Below are 13802 nucleotides of genomic sequence, written 5' to 3' on the forward strand. Positions count from 1 at the left end.
GGTTGTGTTTTTGAGCTAATGATAAAACAAATGTTGAGATTGTTGGTGAGCAACTAACTTTAGGTTAGTTTTAACGTTAGCTACTAACGTTAGATGCAGCTACTACAGGCAATCAACGATGAGGAGGAAGCGTCAAAGCCGTATAGAATAGAATAGCCCTGTGGTGCGTAGGCACGGGAGCGCAACTCGATTACCTGTTATAATAAATTTATTCATGTTTAACTTGTCCCCGTGTCCAGTCCTTTGACTAGTCCCACCCGTTCATTGTAAACAATGATGCATGTAATTGTATTAACGTTATTCTGTGTTGTAGCTATGCTATACGTTGTATTTCGTTTGTTAGCTATTTAGCTAATGTTGTTGGCATTGAATGAGCATCAACACTAGATCTTTAATCTTTATTTAGCAGTCCAGTTTCTCCGGGCAGTAGCGAGTAACTACTTGGGTCTAAGAATAGCTAACGTTACACTACAAAGAACGCTATTTGGTTAAAAGGAGCAACACTATTGAGAAATGTAGTTAAGCTATATGTGGCGTTGCTAGTGCCCCACGGAGCTCCCGTGCTGTGCTCTGTAGTAAGGCCAGCGGCCCCCCACACGGAGTGACTGACGAGGGGCACTGGTTCCGCCTCATTAAAACAAACGCGCAAATAGCAATTAATCGCGCCCGTCAAAATCATTGCATTAATTTTCATTATCGCGGCAATTAATCGATTTATTGCTTATCGCAGCAGGCCTAGCCTGGAGTGTTTAATTGTATCACTGTCACTGTGACAGTGTCACACGTTATTGTGGTATTGTAACTGGGTTTAAAATATATGAGGAGATGCGCTGTTTGATGGATTTGATGACGTGACGTGACTTGATCAATTGAATGAGCCTTTGATGTTTTTGATGAATGAATTTGAGAAAATGCATTTATCTTTTCAAGCACTGTTATCTGATGATGAACATGAGGTGTCACTGGTATAAACCAAAGGTTAATCAATTCAATGCATGTATGGATTATGTCCGAAACAGATTAAAACCTGATTAATAGTGTAACTGCAAGCCTCCCTCCAAGCCTCTCTTTGGGAACCATGTATTAATATAGTACATAATACCTAAGCACATACAGTACAGATATCCTCATAATATAATTCGTATCAATTAGATATACTATTTGGGCTTGTTTTTATCCTTATTCTGAAAGAGTTGAACTAATTATTTTCGCTAGCAAGATCTCATTTGATTATTCATTCCATTAAGCCTACTGCCAGCAGCACATTTAAAGAAATATAATCTGATTGATTGGGGTAATGAGGGACTTAAAATTAGCCTATAGATTATGCATTTAACTTGTCGGCGAGGCTATTGAGCCGTACTGTATTGTACCCATTCTGCAATCTGTTAATAAAGTTTTAAATCAATCAATCAATGCAGTTAGAAAATCAGGATTTCTGCGATCGACATCTGCTGTCTTTTCAACTGAGGCGGCCGCGCGCAATTATCCTGAGTATCAAGTCTGGTTCGAATTAACGAGACTGAATCAGCGTTCGAGGAACAGGGAAAGCGCGGATTCAAACATCAGGTTAATTGAATCTGGATAATAGGACTTTTGATCGACTTAGTTGAACCAGGTACAGGGAATAGGGCCCTGGTCTGCATCCCCTTAACAATTGTGTGTATTGAGCTGTACTGTACCCATTCTGTTAATAAAGTTTTCAATCAATAAATCAAACTCTCAGTCTACTGCTGCCACATAAAGCTCCAGCCCAACTCAGTCTACAGTCTAGGGGTGGGCAATATGACGATATTAAATAAATATCGGGTACAGTTCATTAACGATACACTTTTTAAACGTATCGTGGACATCGTGATGTTTTGCACAAACCCTCATCCATACAGTATATATTAGGGATGTTTCGATCCGAAAAGAAATCTGAATATTTATTTTTTTATTATTCAACAAACATGACCATGTTCACGTCTTAAACTCATACTGAGGCCTTAGTTTTGGTTTTAAATTGCATATCATCATTCATTTATTTATTGTCACACAGAGCAGAAGAATTTTGCCAAAACAAACCAATAGTATCCAGCTGCAGAACGGCAGACCAGCCACACTCTCAGACCCAAATGTTTAATATATTTTTTTTTAATCCCAATTTCTCACATTACATTCACCCTGAATGTTGACGTTATCCAGGTGAAAAGTTAACTTCATTCAAGCGAGGCATTGCAATCCTTGACATAAATCATTTGATGTATAATTAAATCAAAGGAAATGCGTTTGGGTCTGAGAGTGTGGCTGGTCTGCCGTTCTGCAGCTGGATACTATTGGTTTGTTTTGGCAAAATTCTTCTGCTCTGTGTGACAATAAATAAATGAATGATGATATGCAATTTAAAACCAAAACTAAGGCCTCGGTATGAGTTTAAGACGTGAACATGGTCATGTTTGTTGAATAAAAAAAATAAAGTAAAAAAATAAATAATAAAGAATATATATATATATATTTTTTTTTTGATCGGATCGGGAACGATCGGTATCGGACGATACTCAAAATCACATGATCGGGATCGGATCGGGAGCAAAGAAAATTGATCGGGACATCCCTAGTATATATGTGTGTGTATTTTTGGCTAAAGTGGATCGAAAACACAGTACTGTGCTCCCAAGAGTTTTTATATAAATTGTCTTAGATGTTAATAATTTTTTTTTCTGTATTAGTGTGTCAGTAGACTACTCTTTTAAAAAAATTAAAACTTTACATTTAATTATTTTTGAAAGCATCTTCATTAGTGATGCACCGATGTGAAAATTGTGGCCGATACCGATAACCGATATTAATATTGCTGTTCTGGCCGATACCGATATTTACCGATGTCGATATCTCTGTATAGAAAACACTTTATGATAATCAAATAAAGAGCTATTTTCCAAAACGCATACATTTTTTTACTTTTGTAACTTATTTTCAGAAATGACTGATATTTTGAAACTATTTAAGGCCAAAACATGTAAAAAGAAGAAAAAAAAGATAATTTTTTTTTTTTTTTTTTTTTTTAATATCGGCCCTATCTTGATATCGGACCGATACCGATGTGTAAAAAAACGGCCATATTGGCCGATATTATATCATGGTTTAATGCAGACATATGTTGCAGGGACTATTATAATCATCATATTTGCGTGACCGTATCCATCAATGGGTTAAATCAAGCATTTTTAAGTGCTTTAGAAGTTTAGAGGAAATGTCAAAATATTGCAATATATATCGTGTATCGTGATAGAGCCAAAAAATATCTTTATATCATTTAGAGGCCATATCGCCCAGCCCTACTACAGTCCAACTGTATTATAGACTTAACTACACGTTAGTCGCGACTCCAGCATTAACCCTGCTTTGCTGTATATTCTGAATATTCTATTCTGTTTGCCATGTCCTAAACCTCTGCCTGTCTCCTTGCCCAGGACCTCCAGTCGACCTGCCTGCCTTGCAGTACCCTCCTAGCTTATGTTATTATTATTTATAGAGTTGAAAATTGTATTAACAGATTGCAGAATGGGTAGGCCTAGCCCCTTTCGTGACAATAGGCGTGTTCAAGATTGATTTTGGCTCGCCTTGAAAGTAGACGAGAGTAGACGAGTGCAGCCGGGGGAGGAGTCAGAACGTCGGACACTTTAGATTTGACGACAGCCTGCTCGTCTAGTCTCGCATGGCAGATATCGCGTTCACGTTCGCACACACACACATACACACCTGTCCAGCTCATTATAATGCGAGGGCCGCGTGCACAATTAGATTAGATTCAAATGTATTGTCATCACACAGCACACTAGACTGTATTAATATACCATATTTCTTGTTGCGCGCTCCTGCGTCCTGCCCACCGCAGCGCGCACGCACACACACACTGCTGAATAATTCTGTTTTGCATCAATATATTATATATACTGTGTATATTGAGGCAAAACAGAATTATACAGTATATATTGAGGCAAAACAGAATTATTCAGCAGTGTATGTGTGTATACAGCTGCTGCATCGTTAATGAACTATAGATGTATATGGAATTCGTTAATCTATTCTAGTCGGTTAACTGTGAGCCAGACGGCTTAGAGAAGTATATAGAGCGGTAATGCTCAGATTGCTCATTGAGTCATGACTATAAATGCAAAACGTCATTATAATTATTTTATTCCGATGATAGAAACAGTCCGTCTGTAGAATCTACTTGAAGAAGCTCTTGGTACCCAAACTCCTGTATCCAATAATAATAATAATAAATATGTGTCATTTTGACGCCGGAGGGCTGTGATTGCTGGCTGATTTGTCACGTGCGCCCAGCAATCACAGCGCTCCGGCGTCAAAATGCGGAAGCAGCCATTTTAGCCAAGGCTAGCTCAGTGATTTTTTTTTACTCGTTTATAAAAATGATTTAAAATGTTTATTAGCAACGCCGAGCTTTCAAACCCCCCTGCTGTTGTGTGAAACCCTAATGCAACGGTGAGTACCTTTGAAATGTATATCTGATATATTTTGGACCAAGCCGCTCATCTTTAACCAGTTTAACCAGTTAATAATTGAAAACTTTATTAACAGATTGCAGAATGGGTACAGTACAGTACAGCTCAATACATACAATTGTTAAGGGGATACAGACCAGAGAAAGACTTTTGTCTTGTTTACATCAGGGTCCCCCATTTTCAATTCATCATAACATTATATGACACACGTGATAAGAACATCTGTTTACAATTGAATGTCTCTAAGACTGTCTGTATGTTCTTCTCCAAGGGCCACAGAGAAGTTGCAGAGCAGGATATCTTCATCTCCGGTCAGAAATTACAGGTAGTATCAGAATATAAGTATTTAGGATTACACACATAGAGACCCAAACCTTAGCTTCAAAAATCACATAAAAAAAGTCTGCAATAAGATAAAGTTCAGCCTATCAAACTTCAGGTACATAATAAACTTCCTTTCAACCGAGGCAGCAAAGTTATATTTTCATTAGGGATGCACCGATATGAAAATTTGCCACCGATACCGATACCGATTGTTCAACTAACACAATCGGCCGATACCGATATTTGTGGCAAAATATTTTTTTTAAATATTTTTTAAATATTAATCTTTTTTGTAATATTTTTTTTTTGTAATATATATATATATATTTTTTTTTATGAAACTACTGTATATTTGTCTTACAAATTGTGCTCACCGATATGAACATAGGCCTCTTTACTTACTTAAAAAAAGGAAACATCAAGAAATAGCACTCTCTCTCCCAGTATTTTCTGCAGGGCTGCAGCTAGATAGATACTAGTTCTCCCAACATGGTCTACCTGCTGGGCTGCAGCGAGATACTATTGTCTCAACCAATGACATTTTGATTGACAGTCGATTCTGCCAATTACGTCACACACACCGCTTGCACCCGCCTCTGCTGTTACCACCAATCAACAAGCGTGTTGCATTTTTTACTCCTGCTTTTGTCCGCCATTGATTTTGACGAGAGGTTTTCTAGAACAACAACACGGCGCGGCCGACGTTTAGCTTTTAGCTCCGCAGGATGACTTAAATGAGGCATAATGATTTTACTGCAACTAATGTTATAATAAAACAAAGCCTTTCTATACATGCGTCTGATTGAAAACGTTATTAACAGATTGCAGAATGGGTAAAACTCAGGGCTCTGTGAGCAACGGAAGGAACTGAGCTAGTATGAACGCTTGCTACGCTCGGGTAAATAATATGCTGATGTTATTGAACGTGTAACACTAACTATATAATGTTAATGCCACAAAACGAATGCCTTGTTAATCATAAGTAGTGACTTTGATGCAGTAGCTTGTGTGTGTGTGTGTGTGGGCCGGGGGCGGCGTTGTGCAGGTAGGTCGCGAGTGAACTTTTTTTTGTCTTGACGCTACACAAATTGATGGATATTTATCGGCTACTGCCATCGGCACATTAGAGCTTATCGGCCGATAGGCCGATTGCAGTCAACAAGGCACTTATCGGCCGATACCGATACCCGACCGATACATCGGTGCACCCCTGATTTTCATTCAATGGTTCTTTCCCACATCACATGCATACTGTTTGATAACCTGCTCCAATTCACATTCCACCATTCTGAAACCACTTCAATCACTATACAAGCAAGCAATAGAAATTCTAGACAAGAAACCATTCAGGTACCATCAGTCACATTCTAAAAAAATATAATCTACTCAGTTGGGAAAACCTGACTATATCAAAACGTCTGTCTAGTTTTTAAAATAAAGTGTGGATTGGCTCCTCCTCCTTTGTCCGGTTTCATCAACCTCAAGTCTGCCTCAACCAGGAACACTAGAGGTGCGGCAAGGGGGGACTGTACAATCCCTTTAAAAAAAAGTGTATTTGGCCAGGCCGTCTTTTCATACAGAGCATCCCACCAATGGAACTCAATTCCTCAAACAATTAGAGTGTCCACATCATACCATTCATTCAAGTGCAGGGTTAGGGAATGGCTAATTGAAAACCAGCACTGTCACAAAATAGTCACATCTAGAGACCTAAAAACCTACTCTAGCGAGGCCTTTAACCTTGAACTGGAGAGTCTGGACTGGTCAGATGAGCTCAATCAATGGTACACTGGTAGAAGAAACATGGCTTGGTTTCAAAACCAAATTTTCAACAACACTAAACGACATGGCCCCCCTAAGAACCACCAGGGTAAAAAATTTCGCTGAGCCGTGGATGCACTCCGAAATATTGGCCGCTATGAAAACCGTAAAGAGTTTCGTAAAAGTCAGTCAAAGCTTACAAAAAGCACGAGCAGTGAACTCCAAGCCCACGTGACTGAACTCAAACTGGAAAGAAACAGACTAAGAAACGACGTAAACTCCATGATCAAAACGGCAAAAAAGAACTTCATCAATGACAAAACTGAGGAAAACAAAAACAAACCATGTGAACTTTGGAAATTACTCAACAATCAACTAGGCTGCAGTAAAAAACTTAAAACCAAACATAAACATAAAGACGGACAACACACTCATCACAGACGAGCTAGATGTAGCCAATTACTTAAACATTTTCTTCACAAACATAGCCACAACACTGGTAAACAAACTACCCTCCCACTTAGGGCATTATGGGGTAGAACACATAGTAGCTTACTACAAAAACCTAGGGGTCCGCAAAGACGACTTCAAACTGGAAATGGTAACAACAGATGAAGTACTCAAAAAATGTAGCGCCCTTAAACCTAACAAGGCCACTGGCCATGACAACATCCCCTCCAAATTCCTCAGAGACTCAGCTCCGCCATCACCCCAGTCATCACACACATAAAGGATTTGCACTACAACCCATACCTCAGTACACCTTACTGTAAATTGTACCTCATCCCATTTCTGCTTTGCACTATATAGTATTGTATATTAGTATATTGCATAGTATATTGTATATTGTACGCAGGGGGCGAAACTAGAGCCCGCCACCCGCCATTGGCGCTCAGTTTTTAAGTTTGGTGCCTGCCGTGTGGCGGGCAATCAAATAGTCATGTGAAAACCGAAAATCATGATCCAATTCTGAGCGGAGTTCTCACTCGCTGTCTCAGCACAGACACGCAGCTCATTGCTGCTCCTACCCCTCCCGCACCTGTTTCTGTATGCTGCTGCATGTAAACAGAGGCTATTGCCTCCGGCAGTCACCGTGACGTTAGTCTAGTCAGTGTGGGACCTTCGTGAGATAACGTTAGCTACCGTTACAAAATGACCCAGTCAACTATTCACTTAGTTTAATACATGAGGCATTGTGTAACGTTATCCAGCCGGCTAGCTACTGATAGCTCCCGACATCAACAAATGCTCCAGCAATAGTCCAGTGCAGGGGAGGAAACTAACTTTTTGGCTTACCAGCCAACTGGCGAGTATCTGATTTTTTTTACCAGCCAAACAGATTTTTTACCAGACAAAAAAAATCTAATTGTGATAATTACTTCTTTGTATGTCAAGCCGCGTCAATGTTGTGTATGCATCTGGGTAGGCACACTGTGCCTTTAAGACAGCACGGTGGTCTTACGACAGTGCTGTGAAGTACCGTCAAGTGTTGTGGTAACGTCAGTTGGGTTGGTGTGCTGTTGTGCACAGTGCACTGGTTGAGCTAGCCCCTTTCGTGACTGCGATGTGCAAGCCAGGGGCTTTTGAGCATGAAATAAAATGTCTAACCTTACGTCGTAGTCCGGTGCTTTTTTGGAAACATTATAGTCATAACAGATACACCTAGCTGGCTGCTTTGAGCACACGGGGCTAACGTTAGCTAGCAAGCAGCTATAGCTAAAACGCTAACTAGAAGCTAACCACTGTATACAGTTCCAGTAGACTAACATTACACCTCTGTGATTTAAATGTGTCCTTAGTAACTTATACTCGAGGGTTGTACTAGGGTTGGATGCAGTTCCCCGTTGGTCAGTCTGTCTGTTTTCCATCTTCTGCTGTGTTTAACGTCATCTGTTTGCGAGTGCTCCTGATGGCTAGCCTAGTACCGCGGGACTTTTATTATTATATGTCCGCGGGTTGGCCAGTACTGCGCAAACATTTATTAAACATTATATGTCCGCGGGTGGTCTTGTGCAGTGCTCTTGTGGCACTGTCAACTAAAGCGAACACTCAGAAGACGTGCAGAATGTTTTATTTTTTTGTATACTCGCCAGCAGGGGAGGAAACTAACTTTTTGGCTTACCAGCCAACTGGCGGGTATCTGATTTTTTTTACCAGCCAAACGTAAAAAATACTAGCATTTGGCCAGTAAAGTGGCCTAATTTCCTCCCCTGGTCCAGTGCATAATACCTCCATTGGCTAGGTAGCTCACTAGTCACTACGAAATGTCACAGTAAACTAAATAGTTCACTGAGGCGTTGTCCCAACGCCATCCAGCAGTAGCTACAGATAGCTCCTGACATCAATGTCCTACAACAACATGCGTATTCGAGTCCCTGGCTTACATCGCATGAGGGCTGCTAAATAGGGTCCAGCTGTAGCTCAGGAGAATCCTTTTGCATGCTGAATGTAGCGTTTAGGGCCCAGCTGCAGCGCCGGAGAATCCTTGCTGGAGCTGGAGGCTACTCAAGTATACACACAGACAGTGGAGCTGTTTGCAGACAGCGAGGTGGCAATGTCTCGCAGATAACACAATCACAAGTATGATTATATAATATATATATTTTATTAAAAAAAAATTATATAAAATAATAATTTTTTTTTAGCGAAAAAAAGTTGGCAGGTAAGAAATATGCTTGGCGGGTAGATTCTTCCCATCTACCCGCCACTGGCCGGTGAGTCAAAAAGTTAATTTCGCTCCCTGATTGTACGGTAACTCAGTTACTCTATTCTGCATCAAACATTGTACATATGTATATACTGAACACTGTGTCTACGTACGTGACTTCTATTTTTACTTCTATTTTTACATGCTATACTATTTTATTTTATTTTATACTTATCTTTTATCTAGCACAGTCTCTGGAGCGTAACAGAAAGAAGCATTTTGTATAAAAGTATTCTGTACTTCTGTATGACAACAACTATTAAAGAAACTTGAAACTTGAACTAATAAACCTCTCCATAAAACAGGGACACGTCCGCAAGGACTTCAAAATTGCGAGAGTGACCCCTCTGCACAAAAAGGGCAGTAAATTAGACCCAGGCAACTACCGCCCTTTTCTATTCTTACCTCCATCTCGAAAGTCATGGAAAAAATAGTCTACGAACAGGTTGAAAAATACCTAGCGGAAAAAAATCTAATCTACGAATTCCAATCTGGCTTCAGAACATCCCACTCCACTGACACATGCCTTCTCTATTTGAACGACCACATCAAACAAGAGGTGGACGCAGGCAAATACTGCGGCATGGTCATGCTGGACCTACAAAAAGCCTTCGACACTGTCAATCACTCCATTCTGATTGACAAGCTAAAAGCAATGGGTTTTGATAGTCTATCAGTGAGATGGATGCAATCCTACCTGGAGGGGAGAGAACAGATGGTGGAGGTAAACGGTACCCTATCCCCCCCCCCCCTCACAGTGAGCTGTGGTGTTCCACAAGGAATCATACTAGTAGGACCACTACTGTTCCTAATTTATGCAAATGACATGTCGTCAGCTTGTGACTGCAACTTGTTCTTGTTCGCAGACAACTCAGCCCTGCTGGTCTCTGACAAGAACATGTTACAGGTTGAAAAAAACCTCAGCTCGGAACTAGGCAAAATCTGCATATATGGCTCGCTGATAACAAACCATCATTACACATGGGCAAAACAGAGTCCATTCTCTTCTCGTCCATCGGTTCAAATAACAAACTCAGCAAGACCGATGGCTTCTCAGTTACAGTGGGTGACAATATTGTCACAAGGAAAGATGAAATTACCTACCTGGGCTCCATCCTAGAGGCTAATCTTTCCTGTGACAAAATGGCATCCAATGTAATAAAAAAAAGTCAACCAACGAACTCGATTCTTGTACCGGATCTCCTCTCTGGTAAACAAGAACACCCTGAAGACTCTGGCAGGAGCACTCATACAAGGGTACGACGACTATGCTTGCACCTCATGGTACCAAAGCACTCAAAGGCACTAAAAACAAAATTACAAACATCTCAAAACAAACTGGTCAGACTACTGCTTGACCTTACTCCTAGAACCCACCTCACCCCTGCCCACTTTGACAACCTAGGATGGCTTAGTTAGAGTAGACGACAGAGTACAGCAACTTGCAATGGGCCTGGTCTACAAGATACACTACACGACCAAGGTACTCATGTACATGTCAAAATACTTCCCAAAGGTCAGTGAATACCACGATCACAACACCAGAGGGAGCTCCACAAATCATGTTAAACCCAGATTCAGCTCAAACAAGGGACTAAACATGTTTCGCAATTATGCCACATCAATGTGGAACGCCCTACCTAAAGCTGTAAAGGAATGTGAATCAATACCCACTTTCAAAAACACTCTCAAAGAACACCTACGCGAGACTGCAATTCGAAACTGGCCCATGTAAATGTCCTAACCCAACCCCCTCCAATGTACACCAACAGTAAATGACCAAGTATGGTTGTCAATATTCCAATGTACAGTTTTGCTTGTACAGTTGTACAGTGTTCCCCCCCCCACCCCACCCACCGAACCACCTCCAATGTAGCCCCCCCACCCACCCCACCTACCCAACCTCCCCAATGTACAGTTTTTACGTCAAATGTACTCTTTTCTGAAGTCTTTTTGTATCACAAACAGTACTGTATTTGCAAATCTGGTATGTCATAAATGTATAGATGTAGCAGTACTGTCTATCTGTATGTCTGATGTATGTCATATGTCCTGATGAATTGAAAATGGGGGACCCTGATGTAAACAAGACGAAAGTCTTTCTCTGGTCTGCATCCCCTTAACAATTGTGTGTATTGAGCTGTACTGTATTGTACCCATTCTGCAATCTGTTAATAAAGTTTTCAATCAATCAATCAATCAAAACTGTCAACACTGAGGTGTCTGGGTCTCTTAATAGTTAATATTATGTCATGATGTGCTCTGTCCTTGTGTCCATGACTGTATTGTGACCTGTATGCATATCGTATGTCTATGTGCTTTTGTTGTGTTTTGATTCTAATGTTATTTATCTTGATTTTATTCTGTTTTGATTGCTAACCTTCTTTTACACAGGATTTTAGCATGTACCCTCTGGCAGGGGGACTGCCAATGGAAATTAGCCTTTTGGCTAAAATTGGGTGCATTTACAACTGTAAAATGTTTTATTAATGTACACTGTCCCCATTGAACAAATAAAGTAAACCTAAACCTAGACACAGATAGACAGTACTGCTACATCTATACATTTATGACATACCACTTTGCAAATACAGTCACGAAAGGGGCTAGGGTAGGCCAATACAGCATGGCTCAATACACACAATTGTTAAGGGGATGCAGACCACATTTACATCAAGGGTCCCCCATTTTCAATTCATCATAACATATAAGATATATGCAGTGGCGTGCATCACAGTCACGAAAGGGGCTACCTGCTAGCTAGCTAACTAACAACATGCTAACCACCGACCTATTAGCCACAAACATGATCGCCTTCAGTCTGCTAACCTGAAAGCGAAAACGACCCGCCTGGAGGCAATGACGCTCTTCTAATCTTCTCGGGCAAACTTACATTTAGTCCAAATCCTCTTGAGTCTTTTCCCGCAAATAGTTTTTAGTCCATAATGAATTGTTGGTTTTCACAAGCTCGGCGTTTTCGTGACCACACGCATCTACTCGAGTACTTGGCGCATGCGCACTTCCCACACCACCATGCAACTCAATAGTATCCAGCTGCAGGCAATAGTACCTAGCTGCAGAACGACAGCCACAGGACCCACCCGCTGAGGCATAAGTAAGCAGCTGCAGCACATCAGACCGCAGCGCTTACAAGCCCCGCACATACAAGCCCCGCACATAGCAACCCCTCGCTTCCATTGGCTGATTTTGGTCACGTGATTTTGGGTCACGTTGCACGTTGCACTGCGGGATTGATTGATTGATTGATTGAAAACTTTATTAACAGATTGCCGTATGATTTGGGTCACGTTGCACTGCGGGATTGATTGATTGATTGATTGATTGATTGATTGATTGATTGATTGATTGATTGATTCATTGATTCATTGATTGATTGATTGATTGATTGAAAACTTTATTAACAGATTGCCGAATGGGTACACGTGACCACCACAGGCCCTGATTGATTGATTGAAAACTTTATTAACAGATTGTAGAATGGGTACACGTGACCTGACCGATTGATTGATTGATTGATTGATTGATTGATTGATTGATTGATTGAAAACTTTATTAACAGATTGCAGAATGGGTACAGTGACCGATTGATTGATTGATTGATTGATTGATTGATTTATTGATTTATTGAAAACTTTATTAACAGATTGTATAATGGGTACAGTGACCGATTGATTGATTGATTGATTGATTGATTGATTGATTGATTGATTGATTGATTTATTGATTGATTGATTGAAAACTTTATTAACAGATTGCAGAATGCAGTACAGCTCAATACACACAATTGTTAAGGGGATGCAGACCATGCAGTACTGTTACATTTGTGACATACAGTAAATATATACAAGGGGGAGGGAACTGTACATTTATGATGAATTGAAAATGGGGGACCCTGATGTAAACAAGAATGAATGAATGAATGAAAACTTTATTAACAGATTGCAGAATGGGTACAGTGCAGTACAGCTCAATACATACAATTGTTAAGGGGATGCAGACCAGAGAAAGACTTTCGACTTGTTTACATCAGGGTCCCCCATTTTCAATTCATCGTACAAGTCGGAAGTCTTTCTCTGGTCTGCATCCCCTTAACAATTGTGTGTATTGAGCTGTACTGCAGATATATTTCAATTGCCTTACTTATTTACATAAGTATTATAGGCCTACAGCAGTATTGTACAGACAGTCTGTGTGAAGTCTGTGTGGTTATCCAGCTGCACAAAGGCAGAGCAAGAGGCTCTACAGAGGGTGGTGAAGGCGGCAGGCAGGATTGTCGGGACTCCTCTATCAAACATCACCTCCGTCTTCACCTCCCGCTGCCTCCACCGCTCCAAGTGTATCATCAAGGACCAGTCTCACCCAGCACATCACCTCTTTCAGCTCCTTCCCTCAGGGAGGAGATACCGGTCCATACATGCTAAGAGTTAAAGATTTAAGAACAGCTTTTTCCCCCAAGCAGTCAGACTGTTAAACGCTCA

At 40.6% G+C, this 13802-nt stretch overlaps 1 protein-coding gene across 1 annotated transcript in view; it reads right to left on the bottom strand.

Annotated features, from left to right (window-relative positions):
* The window catches only part of LOC311233968 (uncharacterized protein), a 103123-nt gene extending 90815 nt beyond the window's left edge, over positions 1–12308 (bottom strand). Inside the window, exon 1 of the mRNA XM_084321037.1 lies at positions 12197–12308. The gene's annotated coding sequence lies outside the window, so the exon portion shown is untranslated. The remainder of the gene's footprint in view (positions 1–12196) is intronic.
* Between the last annotated feature and the right edge of the window lie 1494 nt (positions 12309–13802).

This window comes from Notolepis coatsorum (genome assembly GCF_963971535.1).
Source record: "Notolepis coatsorum genome assembly, chromosome: 9".
Classification (NCBI taxonomy): Eukaryota; Metazoa; Chordata; class Actinopteri; order Aulopiformes; family Paralepididae; genus Notolepis; species Notolepis coatsorum.